The sequence below is a fragment of the Gymnoscopelus braueri genome (genome assembly GCF_963280865.1).
Source record: "Gymnoscopelus braueri genome assembly, chromosome: 20".
Taxonomy (NCBI): domain Eukaryota; kingdom Metazoa; phylum Chordata; class Actinopteri; order Myctophiformes; family Myctophidae; genus Gymnoscopelus; species Gymnoscopelus braueri.
Window position 1 is genome coordinate 9,695,286 of NC_137622.1, and position 10,928 is coordinate 9,706,213.

The window sequence follows — 10,928 nt, forward strand, 5'->3', positions numbered from 1 at the left end:
ACAGACCAGACAGATGAGTTTGCCCAGGAACCAGTTTTGATTGAGTAGGGCACCAGGATCCTCAGGGCTTTGGGGGTTTTGTGGGGTTGGGATTTTGGGAATGTGACGTCTGCCAGAAGGATGTCAGAGGCTGGAAAACCGTTCTCCGGGGTGTTAGGGTGTCATTTCCTAATGCCATAATGTGTAACTAGCACGATATGTGTGATGCCGGGATAAGATAATGCTTAAAGTTGAACAAGACCCGGGCTCCAAAAATATATATATTATGGTTTTTAGCCGACCTGAAGTCTGAAATGTGTGGCACTGTTAAAACCACTAAAGCAGGGGTTCTAAACCTGTGGGTTGGGACCTATGATGTTGACAGTGAAGTGACAATTTAAGGACTTTTAAGACAAAAAGGAAAAAGGAAAAAGACCATTACTGCATCAAAAGTAATCAGCAAACTACTATAAAAAAATGGTCAAACATTGGCTAAATTGTCAAATGATATAAGACAGTGGCAAAAATTTTGAAAATAGCTGATCTACAAGCTCACAACGGCCCGCAACGCGAGCAATAGCTGATCTACATGCTTGTAGATCAGCTATTTTCACAATATTTATCTGTGGAACGGAGTTAAAACTAAATGTAATGCCTCAACTCAAAAATTATTATTTTGGGGGGTCCCCAGTTCAAATATGATTATTGCTGGGGGTCCCCAGTTCAAATATTATTATTCTGGGGGGTCACGGCCTGAAAAAGTTCAGGAGTACCACTGCACTAAAGGAACATTTCAAAATGAGTGAATATTGGTTGTGCAAGGCTGGACTATATGCTGCAAGCTGAACACAGTACCGTACGCCTATGATATGGAGACTGACCTCCTCTCAAAGGTAACAGTCAGGGTTTGGCTAGTCGATGTACAAGCTCACAACGTGTTGTGAACTTGTGATATGCCCAAAATGGGGTCGCCGGGTTGAAAGTTGTTAATATTCACGTGATGGTCATGGTTATTATGCAGGGGTCCAGCCATCTATAAGAGGGTCTGTCTGTCTGTTTGTCCGGAGCTAATCCCACAAACCGCTGGACCGTTCAGCGCCAGATTCCTTGTGCACATGCACTGCCAGTATAGGCCACAGAGGTACATCCAATAATTATGCTTTATACTTATTTTATTTTTTATTTTATAATGGAAGTCAATGGGGCGCTGATCAGGCTGAAACCTTGCCCAAATTTGGAGTCATACATCATAGATGTGTCATGACCACAGGCTGGCCACATGAAGTCCCAGAGCCACACTGTTTGATTTTTGTGTGAGTGCCGTTTGCTATAAGCACTATATCTAACTACTAACTAACTAACTACAAATACTTTAAAATCAACTATAAATACTGTCCATAGTTTTGAAAATCAGCTATAAATACTGTTCATAGTTTTGAAAATCATCCTAACTCAAGTGGACGGCAGAGTCCACACCACAACTATAACAATGAAAATACAGTTATAGTTATCATTATAGTTATAGTGCTTGGTTTCTCATTGACAGGAGAAACCTGCTGACCGGTGTCTTTATTCCTCCGAGCACAATTGTCCATCTCCAGCACAAATATTCATATATTTTCTATCAAAGCGTCTTCTCGGTGGACAGTATTTTTAGATGGCTCTGATAAATGAGGGGTTTCATATATCTGGATGTGGTCGGAGGGGAGAGAGGGGAGGGGAGGGGGGGGGGTTGACGAGAGATGAAGAAAATAAAATGAAATAAAAAGAAATTCTGGCACGGCCGCAAAAGCCTTTTAGGACAACATGTGAAAAATCAGCAGTTCCTTAACAGTTAGCTTGTCATTTTTATTTGCCTCTTTAGATGGTGGCAGTGGTTGTCTTTCAGGTCGTGCCAGCTGGGAGCGGCTGGCTTGCTGGAAGGGGCTGATGCCTGGCCCCGCTTAGCGCTCCTATTATCATCACCACACACTGTAATTCACATGTCAATCACGGCAGCGAGCGGCGCGGGGGGCGGGCGGGGGGGGGGACTGCCTGTTAGAGGGGCCTCCTGAAGGGAGGCTGGTGGGGTGGTGGTGGTGGAGGACGACGGGGGCTTCGCTGAATACTTCCAGGCCCTAATCGGACCTCTCATTCCCATGTCTTTGCAGGACGGTTCCTGGGGAGGCGATGTGATTGGTTATGCAGGTCTGGCCTCATGCGCTGCGAGCTGAACACGGTGCAAGTATGATACGGAGACTGACCTCCTTTCAAAGATAACTGTCAAGGTTTGGCCGGCCTGAGCTGGACTGAGTTGAACTGAGTTTGAATGTTAGACTCCAGCTATTGTGCTACTATAGTCAGGTTAAAGAGCATCGACCGGGCAGAGGATGTCGCTACCAGTCATACATACAGCAGCACATGGCATAAAACAACGTGACAGACTACCTGTGCTGGCTGTGCAGATGAAAACACACTTTTGATTTGAAATGGTCCTGGACGTGATCATGCTTGGTGAAGTCTGCGTGTGTTGTTGGTTCCCGAGTGTAAGTTGGGGAGAAGCAATTAGTCCAGCTACTGTCCCACTGGAGCAGTCTTCACAAGAGAAACCAGAGGAAAACCAGCGTCTCGGAGGCCATATGGGGATTATTCTCACATATAAAAGCATTTTCTTCTCTTCCCCGACTATCTTTTCCCTCCAGGGACCTTTTTTTCTTTTTCAGTTGGTAGAGACGCTGTAATTTAAACGCTGCCGAAATAAGAGCTCAAAAGACAACATGCTATTTCAATCAAAAGCCCAGCGTTCGTAGCCCCATCAGCCTGCCTGCCAAAGTGTGGTCTCACACACGCTTATAGACACATATGCACAAGCACACATACACACACACACACACACACACACACACACACACACACACACACGCGCGCGCGCGCACCCACACACACACACACCCACACCACACACAGGCGTACACACAGGTCTTGCCTGCCAACGTGTGGTTTGCGTCCTCGATGCCTTAATGCCTTGTGGTTGGAGCTCTATCAGGGCCATGAGAAATGATTTATTAGCGGCTCCCGCCTGTATTTACAGATAATGAAGCTCCGTCACTGTTAATAAAGAGATCCATTCTCAGCCTCCAAGCGCATAGCCTCTTTAAGGGATTACTGTCACTGCTAAACAATGGCTCACCCTCCAAAGATAGCTCTGTGGTGCGCGTGTGTGTGTGTGTGTGTGTGCGTGTGCGTGCGTGCGTGCGTGCGTGCGTGCGTGCGTGCGTGCGTGCGTGCGTGCGTGCGTGTGTGTGTGTGTGTGTGTGTGTGTGTGTGTGTGTGTGTGTGTGTGTGTGTGTGTGTATACCGTACACAGAAACACCCCCCATGTGCACACACATACACAATAAGTTATAACAAGTTCCCCCTAATTAGTGAATACAACATATCCAGACTCCATCCACCCAGATTTTTCCTCTGCTGTGTTTTATAGACAAGAGCTGCCAGTGACCATTCCTTGTTAGATAGGGATCACATAGAGGCCAGTATGGCTGCTCATTAGACACAGGTCAGATAGAGACCAGTATGACTGTTCATTAGATACAGGTTATTTAGAGAACAGTGTGACTGTTCATTAGACACAGGTCAGATAGAGACCAGTGTGACTGTTCATTAGATACAGGTTATATAGAGAACAGTGTGACTGTTCATTAGATATAAGTCATATAGAGGCCAGTATGGCTGTTCATTAGACACAGGTCAGATAGAGACCAGTAAGACTGTTCATTAGATACAGGTCAGATAGAGACCAGTATGATGTTCATCAGAAACAGGTCAGATAGAGACCAGTGTGACTGTTCATTAGACACAGGTCAGATAGAGACCAGTGTGACTGTTCATTAGACACAGGTCAGATAGAGACCAGTGTGACTGTTCATTAGACACAGGTCAGATAGAGACCAGTGTGACTGTTCATTAGACACAGGTTAGATAGAGACCAGTGTGACTGTTCATTAGATACAGGTCAGATAAAGACCAGTAAGACTGTTCATTAGATACAGGTCAGATAGAGACCAGTGGGACTTCATTAGATACAGGTCAGATAGAGACCAGTGGGACTTCATTAGATACAGGTCAGATCAGTCCAGTGTGGGAGAATTTGTTAGTGGGCTCATTTATTTGTCTCATATCTACATCTGGGCTCCTTTGACTCGGTGTGTGTGTGTGTGTGTGTGTGTGTGTGTGTGTGTGTGTGTGTGTGTGTGTGTGTGTGTGTGTGTGTGTGTGTGTGTGTGTGTGTGTGTGTGTGTGTGTGTGTGTGTGTGTGTGTGTGTGTGTGTGTGTGTGTGTGTGTGTGTGTGTGTGTGTGTGTGTGTGTGTGTGAGTGTGATGAGGCAGAGACACATGAGTCCTCTGGCAGTTCAGTGTGTGTGTGTGTGTGTGTGTGTGTGTGTGTGTGTGTGTGTGTGTGTGTGTGTGTGTGTGTGACATCATGCTGTCTGTCTGGTTCCAATCAGACCATCTCCCCTCACTGACCACACCTGATAGACTAGTAATGACTGATACACTGTGTGTCTGTGTGTGTGTCCCTGCACACGTCTGTGGTGTATATGTGAAAGTTTATTTGTTTTCTTGGTGTTTCCATGGGTGTGTGTGTGTGTGTGTGTGTGCGCGTGTGCGTGCAGGGGCCCGAGGAGGGCCCCTAATCAGACAGCTCTCAAATTAGCGCTCAATAACTACATCCTGAGCAGGGCTTACAGTTCTGAAGCTCAGGAAAGGCCTTCCAGACAATCAGAAACTCTCTCTCTCTCTCTCCCTCTCTCTCTCTCTCTCTCTCTCTCTCTCTCTCTCTCTCTCTCTCTCTCTCTCTCTCTCTCTCGCACACACACACACACACACACACACACACACACACACACACACACACACACACACACACACACACACACACACACACACACACACACACACACACACACACAAGCTATCACTTTCAGCCTCAGTAGATCTCATCACATTTGTCTCTCCTCTGGCATGGTGAACTTTGACCTCAGGCAGAAACAGCGCTGGTGTTTGGGATGTCATCAATTTTAGCAGCTTACTCCTATATCCTCTGACCTCTGACCTCACATGCACACACACACACACACACACACACACACACACACACACACACACACACACACACACACACACACACACACACACACACACACACACACACACACAACACACACACACACACACACACACACACACACACACACACACACACACACACACACACACACACACACACACACACACACACACACACACACACAAAGTATCCCTACTTCTGAGCAAGCTATCATCACATACCCTCACACGCACGCAGCATCTGCTCATAGATATCAGGGTTAAAGTCATGGGTCCATAGAGGACCGGTCATTCATCACAGCAGACAAGCAGCACATCTCAGCAACCAGAGCCTTCAGAACCAGTCCAGAGCCTGTCCAAAGCCAGTCCTCTGGGCTACATGTGACCCGTCAGAGCACAATGAATTTGGGCTGGTCAGAGGGTTCCTGTATGTAATGATACATTTGGTTCAAAAAATATTGTGGCACAGAGTGTGTGTATGTGTGTGTGTTTATTGCATACAAACCGCAGGGACGGAGACACAAGCTTTCCAACACTGTCAAAGGCCCGTAGCCGTGCGTGCGTGCGTGCGTGCGTGCGTGCGTGCGTGCGTGCGTGCGTGCGTGCGTGCGTGCGTGCGTGCGTGCGTGCGTGCGTGCGTGCGTGCGTGCGTGCGTGCGTGCGTGCGTGCGTGCGTGCGTGCGTGCGTGCGTGCGTGCGTGCGTGCGTGTCAGTGTGTTTGTGTTGCGTGGGATCAGACAGGTGTGTTGGTGAGATTTGAGTGGTAAACTGAACGGACAAAACGAGGGAGAATGATAAAAACAGGAGAGATCATTTCGGCAGTTAAAGGGGATAAGCTGAATGTTTTTCTCACGGTTTGATCTGCAAAGTACAACCACTGTCTTTTACTGTCGAGTGTGTTGACCAATGGGAACTGCCCAGTACAACCACTCTACTCTTGGCCTAATAATAGGTGAAACAGTGTCCAATCATATTGACCTACAGTATGACATACAATGTTCGTCACCCTCCAAACCCTCAGATTGGTTTGTGCTCCATTGACTTGGATAGAAGAGAGAGTTTGTGCCAAAAGGTTCTGGCACGCACGCAGGCACACACGCAGGCTTGCATGTGCGGACCCAGACACACACACACACACACACACACACACACACACACACACACACACACACACACACACACACACACACACACACACACACACACACACACACACACACACTAGAGATCCAGTTCAGATTAATCTTTCTAGACTCTAGAAACTGAAACTGAAGCGTATTCATCCTCTAGAATGAAGAAGAGGAGGTATGAGGTCCAGTTTCACTGTGGTCCATGGGAAACAGAACATACTTTTGATCGACTCCTGATGGAAGTAACTGACTGTGTGGGACTCATTTGCGGCAGTTTTACGTCTCAGAAGGGACTGGTTTCCAGCCATACCAGTATAAGACTTTGAGAGTGTGTTAGTCTTCCTACACCCTGACGTTTGGAGCCGAGGTAGTGACACTGGATGTGGTCATATGCTTATAAACCAGAGTAACACGTGCAATAGTCAGTCTTATTGCTACTCTGTTTGATTACTTTTCAGCGTTCAACTCATGCACCTCTATTGCTTTAACTGACTGATTTCTTGTTAATGTCTTCTCTAACACTCTTTGTGACTTTGCTTTGAAAAGTGTTATGTAAACAATTATTATTATTAAATAGGCAAAGTTATCATTATTATCCATAAACCCCAAAGTACAGTTTGTAAAGTTTAGAAGACACTACGAGCACTTCATTTATAATAATAATAATAATAAACTTTATTTATATAGCACCTTTTTAAACAGTGTTACAAAGTGCTTAACAACATAAAATCAAACAGTGAATCAAGGATCATAGATAATTAAAACAGTAAAAATAACACATAACAGTATCAGTGAATATAGATGCACCAAATTTCTGCTGTTTAGGAGGTTAAGAAAGCCTTTCTTTAAAAATGAGTCTTTAATTTCGATTTTAAAATGGTGATGGAACTAGCAACCCTGAGGTCCAATGGGAGGCTGTTCCAGAGTGTAGGGGCCCTGACGGCAAAGGCCCGATCACCCTTGGTCACCAGCCTAGACGTAGGAAAATCTAGTAGGGCTGCATCGGAAGACCTTAGACGGCGGACAGGCACATGAGGTTTTAGGAGGTCAGTTAAGTATTGTGGTGCCAGGCCATTAAGAGCTTTAAAAGTTAACAATAAAATCTTAAAATCTATTCTAAAAGTTACTGGCAGCCAGTGTAGTGCAGCCAGTACCGGGGTTATATGTTCGGATCTTCTAGTCCCAGAAATGAGTCTGGCGGCGGCATTCTGTACTAACTGCAGGCGATGTATGGATCCTTTGGTGAGAGTGGAATATAGGGCGTTACAGTAATCCAGGCGTGATGAAATAAGGGCATTAATAACTTTGTGAAGGTTAGGGGTGGAAAGGACAGGGCGGATTCTATGAATGTTCCTTAAGTGGAAGAAACAGGTGCGAACCACGGTTTTTACCTGAGCCTCAAGGCGGAGGTCAGAGTCTAGTAATACGCCCAGATTTCTTGCTACTGGTGTGATATTGGCTGACATGGAGTCAAGACAGTTGTGTAAATGGAGTCTGGAGGTGAGAGGGCCGAACAGGAGAATTTCTGATTTGTTTGTATTGAGTTGGAGGAAATTTGCAGACATCCAGTTTTGGAGATCGGCCAAGCAGGCCTTAAGGGAAGATAGACAGTTGGGGTTAGATGTGTTGAGTGGCAGGTACAGTTGGGTATCATCTGCATAACAGTGGAAATGAATGTTGTGTTTACGGATTATTTGACCTAAGGGAAGCATATAAATAGAAAAAAGTAAAGGACCAAGAATTGATCCTTGTGGGACACCGTGAATGAGGGGGGCGGAGGAAGAGGTGGCATTACCTATCTCAACGGAGACAGTCCTTGTTGTGAGATAGGAGCGCATCAACTGGAGAGCACTGCCCCCCAGACCCACCCATGACTCCAGTCGGCTCAACAGAGTGGCGTGGTCGACTGTGTCGAATGCCGCACTCAGGTCAAGGAGGACCAGTATTGCAGCATCCCCATTGTCTAGTGTCATCAGTAGGTCGTTGGTGACCTTGACCAAGGCTGTCTCAGTAGCGAACTGCCTTTTCCCATACTGTTGGGAAGGCTCGCCCCGAAGGGGCGAGGCTTCCCCTATTGGGCGGGGCGCGCGGGCGGGGACTTCTTTCCTCTACATTAGAAGAGTTAGGACGTCACATTCTAATACAGCCCGAATACCCAATCTCAACACTGGCCTCAGTGGCGCACCTCGATAATCATTGGACTCCAGGCGCGAGTGCCCGCGACGACCGGCCGATGGTCTGCTAGTCGACTAAGCGCCGTCCGAGTTATGTACCGATAGGCACAGAATCGTAAATGATGTTGTGGGGACTGCGTTTGCCACAACTGCCACTCACTGCACTAACATAGCCCGCCAGCCCCGCCCCCTTGTGCTTCAACAGTATGGGAAAAGGCAGTTCGCGTCTCAGTACTGTGGAGTGCTCTAAAACCGGATTGAAACTTTTCGAACAGATTGTAGTTGGACAGGTGAGTGAGAAGTTGTGAGGATATTACTTTTTCAAAAATTTTGGACATGAAGGATAGTTTGGAAATAGGTCTATAGTTTATGAGGAGAAGAGGATCGAGACCGGGTTTCTTTAAAAGGGGGTGAATTAAGGCGTGTTTAAATGAGGATGGGACAGAACCAGAGATTATGGAGTGGTTAATTATGGTAAGAATCGAAGGACAGACTGTTTCTATTACCTCTTTTAATAGGGAGGTTGGAATTGTGTCCAGATTGCAGGATGAGGATTTCATTTGTGATATGGTTTTAGTGAGTATAGTCAGGGTAGTATAGGTTCGAACTGATGTAAAGGAGCAGGAATGTTGGGTGATATTGAGGTATCATCAGTGGTGGATGGGATCTGGAGGCGAATGTTTAATACTTTATTGATGAAGAATGACAGTAGTTCTTCACATTTTTCTGGTGATGGTTCTAGTTGGTGAATGGTCGGGGGTTTAGTAAGAGAGTCAATTACTGAGAAAAGGGTCCTGGGGTTATTGCTATTTTTTGTAATAATGTCAGAGTAGTATTTGAATTTAGCATGGATGACAGCCTCCTGGTAGGTTTTCATGAATTGTTTAAGTTTGATAAGGGAATCGGGGTGTTTGGTAGACTTCCACTTGCGTTCTGCTTCTCTGCGCTTTCTTTTGACTGACCGGGTGTGCTCATTGAGCCACCCGGTCAGGGGGTTCTGGTTCTGAATGGTGCAATGGAGTCCAGGATTGTTAGGCAGTTGCTGTTAAAACTATCGACCATGACATTGATATCAGCATTGTCGATAAGCTGCCCAGAGGGGTATGGAAATGGGGAAGATGTAAAGGCATTGCAAAAGGCGTTGGCTGATTTGGAATTAAAAACACGTGATCTAATAGGAGCAGGGCGGTTGGGGGGAGGGCGGGGGAGTGGGGCAGTAAAGACCAAGGCTTTGTGGTCAGTCACACCGAGGACCATTAACTCGTCGAGTAACTCCACAGTACTGAGAGCCAGACCCAGGGATAAAACTAAATCTAAGGTGTGGCCCAGGCGGTGAGTAGCCCCAGTGACAAACTGTATAAAATCAAATGACTCTGTGAGATTTATAAAATCAGTGGATAAAGAGTTGGAGGGACAGCAGACATGCACATTTACGTCACCTAATAGGATGATGCTGTCGTAGCGCTGGGTAATCAGGGATAGGAGCTCGGAAAATTCAGTAATAAAACCAGAGTTGTGTTTGGGGGGCCTATAGATTAAAACGCAAAGCACTGGATTTTTACTGTTAATTAAAAAGCTAAAAACTTCAAAGGATTTAAAAACACTAAATGAGATAGGAGAACATTTAAAATTATTCTTATAAAATACAGCAAGCCCACCACCAGTGCCCTCTGGTCTAGCTAGGTTAAAATAAGAAAAATTAGGTGGGGTGGTTTGGATAAGAGGCACATTGTCCTCTGGGCTTAGCCATGTCTCTGTAAGGAACAAGAAGTCTACTTTTTGTGATTCAATGAAATCGTGACAGATACCAGATTTGTGAAGCAGGGATCTGATATTTAGTAGACCAATTTTAACAGTGGAGGAGACCGGAGTAGTGGGATGAGTAGTTGGGGATAGTGAAATTAAATTAGAGGGATTAACAGAGCAACTGGGTCTATTGGTGATACGGTTTGCAGTGATCCTGACATGTATGGCGGAGGGGAGTGGAATAACAACATGATCCTCTGAAGGATGCTCATCATTATTGCAGGATATGGGATCTATGGTGGAATCATGCTGTGAAGAATATCATGTCTTGAAGGCAACATGGCGGATGTAATTTGCAGTGAGCTGTTTGATGCCTATGGTGCTAGGGTGCAGGCCATCAGGTTTATAAAGGTAATTTCTGGTCCAAAACGTGTCAAAATTGTCAATAAAGCCATGACCTGTTGCAATGCAAAATGCTGTAAGCCATTGCTGTAAGCTGTGGAGTCTGCCAAAATGCTCGGCGCTCTTGGAGGGAGCCGGAATGGGACCGGAGAAAACACAGGATTTATTGAAACTCTCAATGTTGTTAGCAAGTGCTTCTAAGTCTAGTCTAAGTTTGGCAGATTGTCGCTTCAGGACGTTGTTGGTTCCAATATGTACAAACACAGTGTGGGCAGAGGCCAATAATAGTAGGTGCTAGATGAGAAACATCAGTAACAGTACCACCCGGGAGACAGAAGGTGATGGCACCTGGAATTACAATGTTTCTAGTGATAGAGTCACCGATGAT